This window comes from Mirounga leonina, unplaced genomic scaffold, assembly GCF_011800145.1.
Source record: "Mirounga leonina isolate KUSES-001 unplaced genomic scaffold, KU_Mleo_1.0 Mir_127, whole genome shotgun sequence".
Classification (NCBI taxonomy): domain Eukaryota; kingdom Metazoa; phylum Chordata; class Mammalia; order Carnivora; family Phocidae; genus Mirounga; species Mirounga leonina.
This window is the reverse complement of record NW_023270316.1, coordinates 6,459,593-6,470,532: the sequence shown is the minus strand read 5'-3', so window position 1 is coordinate 6,470,532 and position 10,940 is coordinate 6,459,593.

Genomic DNA, 10,940 nt, shown 5'->3' with positions numbered 1-10,940 from the left:
CCTCTCCAACATATGGCCTATTAGCACTCCACAGAATAAAATGCGAAGACACAACTCTAAGAATTAAGGTAAAAAAAAAAAAAAATTCAGTTGAGTGAACACATAGCTATGGCCTCTAAGTCCGCCCTCACTACACGCTGCTGATACTGGATTTGTCTATGTGACATTTAATATTCAGCTCCTGGAGGGCCGGGAAAGGTACATTGCTAAATTGTGTGGAGTTAACACTTCCATAAAAATAAGAGTTAACATTTTATGTTAAAATTATGTGTGTGCCAGAGGTGCTAATTGCTCTACATAGATCATTTAATTCAATCCATTCAACAGCTTAATGTTTTATGTATTATTAACCCCTTCGTTTTAAATATGGAATGCAAAGTTTAAAAAGGCTAGGTTATTGCACACCCATGTGCATTCATAATAGCATTCACAATAGCTAAAATGGGGAAGCCACCCATGTGCCCATCCATCCATGATGGATGAACGGATAAGTAAAATGTGATATGTGCCTACGAGGGAGTATTATTCAGCCTTAAAAAGTAAGAAAATTCTGATACATACTACAAGGTGGATGAACTCTGAAGACACTCTGCTAAGTGAAGTAAGATAAATACTGTATCATTCTAGTTAGGTGAGGTACTTAGAGTCATAAACTCATAAAGACAGAATAGAATGGTGGTTTCCAAGGGCCAGGGTGAGGGGACCATGGAGCTGTTGATTAAAATGGATACAGAGTTTCATTTTTGTAAAATGAAGAGTTCTGGAGATGAATGGAGGTGGTGGTTGTACCACAATACGAGTGTACTGAATATCACTGAACTATACAATTAAAAATGACTAATACAGTATCTTTCATGTTATGTGTATGTTACCAAAATTTTCAAAATTGGGGTAAAAAGGCTAGATAACCTAAGCAAACACGATCAGTACTCAGGCAGTCTAAAACTTGTACCCACCTCAACATCATGGCTTTATGCTGTCTTTCTGTAGATCATGCATTGCCTTGGGCTTGAGAGGGTATTCTCCGAGCATCTGCAAGTAAATCTTTTCCCTTGGAGTCTTTGAAAGAAAACTTGGCTCTCTGGTAAGCCATAAGAATTTTTTTGAAAATATTTTGAATATTGCCTTTTTATTTTGTGGTGCCTACTTGAACTGCATATCAAAGGTTGCCTGTTTATCAGTGAGTTTTTACTACAAAGTATGATACAGAAGATCACACTGAATTATTTAGGTTTTTAAAACTTTGCTTTATACTTGATTATCTAAAACACTATTTTACCTCCATCCAATAAATACTTATTGAGTGCCTACTGTGTACCAGGCCCAGATGCCAATATAAGGTATAAATAATGATTATGGTCTAATGGGATAATATAGACCATGAGAAAAAGGAACCCAAAAGGACATTCAGCTCACCCTGGAAGGAGAGGGAAAGTGCTCCAGATCTACTGACACCAGAAGGACATGCCTTGAAGGATGAGTAGTGGTGAGCCAGATGGACAAGGAAGTTAAAAACATGCCTAGAGTGAGGCATATGCATGAGCAAAGGCATGGGCCAGCCTGGTGCATTTCTGGAAGTATCAGGAATGCAGTATGATGGCAGGGAAGGCTACCGTGAAGGGTATGGAAAGGCTAGAAAGGTAGGCAGGTAAGGACAGGAGCAGCTATGCTAAGAGGTTAGGCTTTGTAATGGAGAGAGAGACTGGGTACTTTTAAATGAGAAAGTGCCATGATAATATTAAAGTCTACAACATATCGCCCTGGTGAATGTGTGGACGAATCTGAAAAGAATGTTAACACAGCTCTCCTTTGCTTTATTCCTTAGTACACTTGGCTGTGTGTCTGGCCAAAGAGAGCCTTATAAAATTAAAGACCAATGAAATGATTTCAATACAGGGAAATTCAACTTAAAAGAAATAATGGGATGAACCAATGGGAGAGGGAATGCAGCCTGGACATCTTGTGTTCACCTCAGAGGGGATAAGGAAGAGGGGTAGGGTGCTCAGATGGCTCTTCAATTAGGCCATCTCTTGTGACCTATAGCCACAACCCATGAAGTAGAAGAGATCTGCTATCAACTGGACCACCCAACTGCTTTCACAGTGCTCACCCACACCACTGAACAATTCAGAGAAGATTCCTTTAACATATGCAGTCAGTGTTTAAGCCTCACTAACATTTTTAAGCACTGAACCTTTTTGAAAAGGTTCTAAAAAAATAAGTATGAAACTAAATCTCTCCAATACCTCATGTGGCATACATGTGTATATAATCTAGAAGGTGCATCTAGGGAGATGCAAAAGGAATTACAGTGCCCACAAGCTGCAGAACCTTGATATAAGCCTCTGCTATACTCAACACTTCATTCCTCTTCTCCTGTATTTTACTCCTTTGAATAGGCAGGTCTGTTCTCTCCATCATCCACCTTTATGTATTTTGGTCTCCTCTGACAGGGGATATTCCAGAGTATTTTGGCATTTCTCATCGAGTGCCTAGAACAGTGCTCTGCCCACAGGAGCAGGTCTATGAGTATTTACTAGTAAAAATTAGAGCCTAACCTAATTCAAATGCCTGAGCCAAATTCCCACAATAATGTGAATTTCTCCCTGTAATTTATAGTTTATAGCTAGAAACTGCTATGACCTCATCATGGTTAGGGGTCAGCAAGGTGGGAGAAGGAAGGAGTGTACTGAGGACAGAAGGAAGGTGTGGAGGCCAGGAGAAAACCTAGTGTGGGGAACTTTTTATGTAATGTTTGTATTTGTTTTCTGTTGTTGTTTGGGTTTGTTTTCCTTGTTTTTAAGAGAAGGTGGCTCTCTCCTAACATGTAATTAACTTCCAAATCTCCATTTTTTTTGGTGTATACTCTAAAGCTGGTAATTTATTTATTGTCATTCATTCTATCTTTAGCAACAAAAACTACAGTGAAGACAAAGGAAAAATCAATGACATTTAAAGGTAAATATGGAATTCAGACCTAAAAGTTTTTTCCTCTTCTTCCCATCTATTTATCTGTAAACTTTGTTTTTATAACCTTACGCTTAGGGGCACCTTTCAATCAGCTCTCAAAGTTCTCTAATTCGTGGGGCTGTCTGGACACTCGTATTTCACCCAAACATAACCCTTTCCACCTACACACACACACACACACACACTCTTCTGTCTTTAAATTCCCATGATATTTTATTTATCCTTTTCATATAACTTATCACTCTCGTTTATTAATGATGTGCTATGATTATTGAGTATGTGCTCTGTATCAAGTTCTGTATCCATGTACTTTACAAAACATCATTCAACTTAATTATTTGAAATAATTTAGTTAATTGTCCTTATCTTGTGACCCTTTTTCTGTATGAGGGCATGAAGACCTAATTTATATCTGATTTTTCTTTTCCAAACATGATAATGTCTTCATATGCATCCTTTCTGAAGCCAAGCACATAATTAAATATTTGACGTGTGCCTAAGTGAATAAATAAGTCTTTAAAAGAGCATTTGGTTTTTATTCTTAAACCAAATATTATACTGGTAAAACTTAAGTTGTGGTTATGCAGGAAGATGCAAGTTCTTTATTAGATACATAAATTGGCAACTATTTTTCCCAGTCTCTGGCTTTTCTTTCATTCAGTATCTTTTGAAGAGAAGTTTTAATTTTGACGAATTCCAATTTACTTTTTTTGGGATCATGCTTTTGGTGTAGTAAGGCATCTGTACTTAACTAATTATCCAAATCACAAAGCACTCTTCTCTTAGAAGTTTTATGGTTTTTAGTTTTACATATAAGTACATGATAAATTTTGAGCTAATATTTTATATCCAGCAAGGTATGGATCGGAGATCATTTTTTTTAGGTGTGGATATCCAATTATTTTAACATCATTTACTTAAAAGACTATCCTTTCTACACTTAACTGTCTGTGAAACATTGTAAAAAATCAGTTGTCCATATGTGTATGGGTCTATTTCTGGAACATATGTTTTAGTCCCTTTGTCTATTTGTCTATTTTTATCCCAGTACATCACCGTCATCATTACTATAGCTTTAGAGGAAGTCTTAGAATCAGATACTTTTAGTTCTCCAACTTGGTTCTTCTTTATCCAAGTTATTTTGACTCTTTTAGATCCTTTGCATTTCCATATTTTAGAGTGTTTATCAATTTCTACAAAAAAAAAAAAAGTCTGGAATTCTGATGAATAAACACAGTTAAGCTTCTTTCCTAACCTTCATTGTTGTGGTTTTTTTTTCCCCTTTTTTTTTTCCTGATTTCGTAGACTTTCTTCCAGTCAAAATGTTCAGTAGAAATAGTGTGAGTGGATCTTTATTTTGTTGTTCATCTGAGTAAGACAAGATTCAACCTTTCACCACTGAGTATGTTCACTGTAGGACTGCTTTTGTTTTTGATGACACTTACCAGATTAAGTCATTTCTCTTCTAACTTTGCTAAGAGTACTTATCAGGAGTATATTTGTTTTTTTAATATGAAAAATTCGTTAATTTCTGAATATTAAACTGAACTTTAATTCTTAAGATAAATGCTTCTTGTTCATTATGTATTATGTTTTGTATGTTACTGGGTTTGATTTGCTAAAATTTTGTTTAGAACTTTTGCCTCTTTGCTTTTAAAGAAAATTATTCTTGTTTTCTTTTCTGGCAATATCCTTGGTTATGGTATCATGTTAAGCTGGTCTCATACAAACATGTTTGGAAGTGTTTCTCCCCTTTAAAATTTCTGGAAAAGTTTGGACAGAATAATTCTTTTAAATATGTGGTAGAGAATACTTGCGAAGCTATCTGAGCTGGAATTTGTCTTTGTGGGAAGATTTTTAACTATAAAGGGCCTTTTTTTGAGTGAATATTGACTATTTTTTTCAAGTAATTTGTCCATTTTTTTCCAAAGGTGTCAAATTTCCTGCCATTCAGTTGTTCATGACATTCTTTTTTGTCTTTTGTGGGTTTTTGTTTTTTCTTAGTATCTATGGTATCTATAGTGATGCCACCTTTTGTTTTGTTTTGTTTTTGATTCTATTTTTTCCAGATCATTCTAGCTAGATATCAATTAATTTTATTGATCTTCTTTAATAGCCAGCTTTAATTTGTATTTTTCTCTATTATTTTTTTTGTTTCCTATTTTATTACTATTTTGATTTTCATTATTTCTTCTATTTACTTTGTGATTAATTTGCATATATTTTTCTAGTTTCTTAAGTTGGAAAGTGGAATTATTAATTTGAGGCCTTTCCTTTTTCTAGTATGGGGGTTGAGTACTATTCTTTCTGTCTAGACTACTTCTTTAGTAGCATTCCACTTACTCAGGTATGTTGCATGTATATTCAGTTCAAAATATTTTCTAATTTCCATTTTGGTTTCTCATTTGACACACAAGTTCTTTAGAAGTATGTCATTTACTTCCCAAATAATTGAACAATTTCCAGAGATCTTTCTGTTATTTATTCCTCACTTAATTTTATATCCATGAGAAAACATATTTTGTGTATGAATTATATTAAATGTATTACAACTTGTTTACTGTCTAGAATATGATCTACCTTGGTAAATGTGACACGTGACATTAACAATAATGTGAATTCTGCAGGTGTTGAGAGGACTGTTATATTAAATATTAAATTATCAAAACATAATTGTGAAATTGTCTAATTCTCTCAGGTTCATGAGTTTTTAATCTTTTTTTATTGTGGTAAAAAACACCACTTAAAATTACCATCTTACCCTTTTTTTAAGTGTACACTTGAGTGGTGTTAAGTACGTTCACATTGTTGTAAATCAGATCTCCAGCACGTTTTCATCTTGCAAACCTAAAACTCTACACCCACTAACTCCCTCCCTCTCCCTTTATCCCCCAGCCCCTGGGAACAATCTTTCAACTCTCTGTTTCTACAATTTGACTATTCTGGGTACCTCATACAAGTGGAATCATACAGCATCTTTCTTTTTGTGACTGGCTTATCTCAATTAGCAGAATGCTCTTAAGGTTCATCCATATTGTAGCCTGTGACAGGATTTCTTCCTTTTTAAGAGTAAATAATATTCCATTGTATATATCCACCACATTTTGTTTATTCATCTGCCAACAGATATTTGGGTGGCTATAAACTTTGTCTTTTGTGAATAGTGCTCCTCTGAAGATCTCCTCAAGGTCTTGCTTACAATTATTTTGGATCTATGCCCAGAAATGGGTTTGCTCAATCATATTGTAGTTTTAATTTTTTGAGAAATTTCCGTACTGTTTTCCATAGCAGTTGCACCATTTTATAATTCCATCAAAAGTGCAGAAGGGTTCCAATTTCTCCATATCCTCCTCATCAAACTTGTTTTATTTTTTGTTCTTGTTGTCAATGTTGCTATTGTGTTTATTTTTTATAGTAGCCATCCTAATGGTTATGTGGTGATATCCCATTGTGGATTTGACTGGCATTTTCAAATGATGTTGAGCATCTTTTCATAGGCTTGTTGGTCGTTTGTACACTTTCTTCAAAGAAATGTCTCTTTAAGTCCTCTGCTCATTTTTTTTTAATCGGGTTATTTCTATTTTTATTGTTGAGTTGTAGGAGTTCTTTATATATTCTGAATATATATTCTGGTTTATCTCCTTATTAAATATATGATTTGCAAATATCTTTTCCCACTCTGTAGGCTGCCTTTTCATTCTGTTGATCATACTCTTGGATGTACAAAGGTTTTTAAGTTCAATGTAGTCCCATTTGTCTATTTTTGCTTTTGTTGCCTATAGTTTGCAACTAGCCTCTGGAGTTCTCACAGAAGTATTCTGATCCATATATCATTGTTAACTCAGTGTTGCAGTTGGGGAAGGAGGGCCTGTAGCTTCTTAGTCACATCATGCTGATGTCACTCCATACTGAGTGAATTTTGAAGCTCTGTTATTAGGTGTATGAGCATTTGGAATATATCTTTTAATGAATTCAGCCCTTTCATCATTATGAAATAAATTCCTGCATCCCTGCCTATACGCTTTCCTCTGAAATCTATTTTTGATATTAACATGCTGCTCCAGATTTATTTTGATTAATATCAGTGTGGTATATTTTCAATTATTTTTAATATCTTTTTGTCTTCATATATAATGGCATATGTTATTGGCAGGATGTAGTTGGCTCTTGCTTACCTTAATCAGAGCATTTAGACCATGTACATTTAACGGTAACATTCACATGCTTTTAACTCTTTTATCTGACTCTTTGTTTTTTGTCTCATGCATTTTTGTTAACTTTTACTCCTTTTTTTGCCTTCCTTTAGATTAATTGTAATTTTTTTACGATTACATGTTATGTCACTTGGTGGTTTAATAGAGAAAACATTTTGTTATATGATTCAGGTGGTTACCTTAGGATTTATAATATATAATGTTAATTTATCACAGCCTACTTTCGGGTGATATTATATTACTTTATCTATAGTATAAGAGCTCATATTTTTATACTACCTTTCTCCCCTCCAAAACTTCGTGCTAATGCCACCATGGGTTTATCATCTGTAGTGTTTTTAATACTTTTATGGGGATTCAGAGTTGCATCTGGTTTTATTTTTCTTTTACCTAGTCTTCTTTTTATATTCCTTATAGTGTAGGCATAGTAGCAATGAATTCTTTCAGGTTTTGTATGTCTAAATAAGTCTTTATTCACTTTAATTTTTGCAAGACAAATCTTGCTAGGTATAGAATTCTAGTAGGGTAGGTGTTTTTCTATCAGTACATTAAAGAAGTTGCTCCACTCTTTCCTCACTTGCATTGATCCCTTTGATAAATCTGCTGCCATGCTTATGTCAGTTTCTTTTTCTCTCTGGCTCCATTTAAGATTTTTCCTTTTTCACTATTTTTAGCAAATTGATTATGACATGTTTTGGTATTTTCTTTTGCTTTGGGTTCTTAACCATCTTGGATATATAGCTTTATAGTTTTCATTAAATTCTGCAAAATTCCATTACTTCATCATTTTTTTCCTCCCATTTTGTCCTCCCCACCTCCCCTTTTTCCTCTCCTTCACAAACTCCAGTTGCACACATAGGCCACCTGAAGTTGTTCCATAGTTCAATGATATTCTTTTAACTTTATAAAATTAACTTTTATGTCTTTGTTTCATTTTGGATTGCTATATCTTCAAGTTCACTTTTCTTGTTTGCAATGACTAATCTAATGTTAACCCTATCAGTAAATTTTTCATATAAATCATTGTAGTTTTATCTCTAGGAGTTTGATTTTGGTCTTTTTTATATCTTCCATATTCTTATCTACTTTAACACAGGAACACAGTTATAATAATTATTTTAAGGTCCTTGACTATTGGTTCTAACATCTGTCATTTTTGGTTTAGTTTCAACTGATAGATTTTATTATGGGTCGCATTTAATTGTTTTTCTGCATGCCCAGTAATTCTGTATTAGATGCCAAACATGGTGAACTGTTCCCAAAGTAGATGTTAAACATTTTGTATTCTCATAAGTATTCTTGATCTTTGTTTTCAAATTTAATTAAATTACTTGGAGACACTTGAAAAATATTTTGGTCTTACCTTTATGATTTGTCAGGGAATTTGAAGGAGTACTCAATCCAGCATAAATTATTTATGACTAGTGAAGCAAGACCTTCTAAGTACTCTATCCAACATGTAGTAAATTATGAGGTTGTCCAGTCTAGCTCATGGCCATAAGTTCTATTCCTGTGTGAGTGTCAAACAATGTATCTCTGGTCTTTTCAGATGATTCTTTCTCCTGCCTTGATAGTTTCCTCACCTACAAGTGCTGATCAATATTCAGTTGAATACCAAGGAGGGCTCTCAGAAAATCTCAAGAGTTTTCTCCCTCTGTCCCCTCCCTCACACTCCCTCTCTCAATTTCTCATCTCTCTGGAACTGTGTCCTGAAAAGTCTATCTGTCTTGGTCTCCTTCTTCTCAACTCAAGGATGACACTGGATTCTGGCCGGGTTCCTTTTCCTTGTGCCACGACCTGAAAACTCTATTAAGGTTTTAATCTGGGGAAACTGAAGAACTCACATTGCTTATATTTAATCTCTCAGGGATCACTGTCCTTTGTACCGGATGTAAAGTGTCTTGCAAAGCACTGTTTTATATATTTTGTTTATTATTTCCTTAGATGTTTATAGTGAGGGGGTAAACTTACTCCCTGTTAATCTATTTTATAAAAAGCTTTTTATTATATGAGTGGTATTTTTTTCATTCCTGATTAAATAGTCTACTCTACAGATAACACCACATACAACCATGATATTTTCTTTGTAGTTAAATATTTCACGACCTTCTTGATTAGATAATGAATCTGCATCCCATTTGGATAAAAACATATTTATGACTTTGAAAGTCATTTCATTTTAAAGATAACACCAAAAGAATAATGGCAGGTATCTTTGCACTTAATTTCATTACCTTGCTAAGGACCCATGGGATACCATTTGCAAATAAGAAAACTAAAGAATAGCCTTATCTTCTAGCTCTTTAAGGCAAAGAATTGGTGACAATTAAATAGGCATCTTTTGCCAAATAAACATAAATAAGAAATCATTGCTTGTTGTCACTGGTGAGAAAAAAATTTCACCAAATAATTACCTCTGTACAATCTTTCTTTTGTTCTCTAAAATATTCACATCAGGAAAAACATACAAGCAGCTGATGAAAAAAAAACTTTATTTTTTTCTCTTTTAAAGATATTAAATACATTTAATGATCTGGGAACTGTAATTGTTGACAAATATGCATCTATTTATTAGCAAATTTAGAATTAACTTCAGGAATGCCCATTTTGATTAAAAGACTTAAGTCATAGATTTTGGGATCACATATTTCCAAAGATTCTTTGGAAAATCACCCAATAAAACAATCTCTTCCTGACAGGGATTAGCTTTGGTATTTTGACTTCTTTTTTGGTCTTTTATGATGAATTGGGAGACAAAGGTGGGAAATGGGATTCTTTTCTGTTGATATAAGTTATTTTAACTGATAATAAAATATCAAGATTTTTTTCTGTGCTAATATTAGAATCCAGCACTGTAAGATTTCTCTATGAGACCTAAATACTTTCTACTGCAAGAATTTTACTGCATGCAATTTTGCTGGGAAACTCTTTCAGTGTTGTCTGAAAATACCATGATGTCTGGGTCTTGGTTTGTTTGGATGAAAGACAAAAGGAATGATGTAAGAGAAGCTATTGTGAGGAAAGGCCATTATTAACATTTCAATGAAACTGAGTGGGCTGAAAAGGTTCACATTTATGTTGAACTAGTTAGTGGAGTGACCTTACTGCTTTACACCAGGAAATTTTATATGGTCTTTAACTTACTAGATATAACTGTTACTGTAATTCCAATAAATTATTATAAGAGCTAACTAAAAGGGAATAACCCTAGTTATTATTGCTATTGTCTACCTTAGACATCAACAGCATAAATACAGAACAAAAATTCCATGTTCACAAATCACATACATTAAAAAGACTATTATTACATATCAGCTGAGAACTTGCTCAATGACAAATGGATGAGTATTAGTGAGATTCCATGAGGTAGAGCTATATAAAAGAATGTAAATGAATAATATCATGTGTTCCAAGGTGTTTGAATCACCAATCTTATTAGAGAGAGAATAAAATTTAAAGAAGAAGTAAACTAAGATCCAATTTCTGTCTGCTATACAGGAGAAAAAGTCTTGACACTTACTCTCCAACTGAAGAATTTCAAATACATGAGGAGAAAGGGAGGCAACATTCCATGCAATGTTCTTCATTTAAACTTGTCACAGTTTAACATGTTTATTTTTTATGCAACATCCTGCATCAAAATACAATAACACTAAAGAAACAGAATCCTTGAGAGACTACAGTTTAATAAAATTCAACTTTTTTGGTTTGTTTCCATCCTTACTTGTTTTACTTTGCTCATTTTCCTGTTTGAAC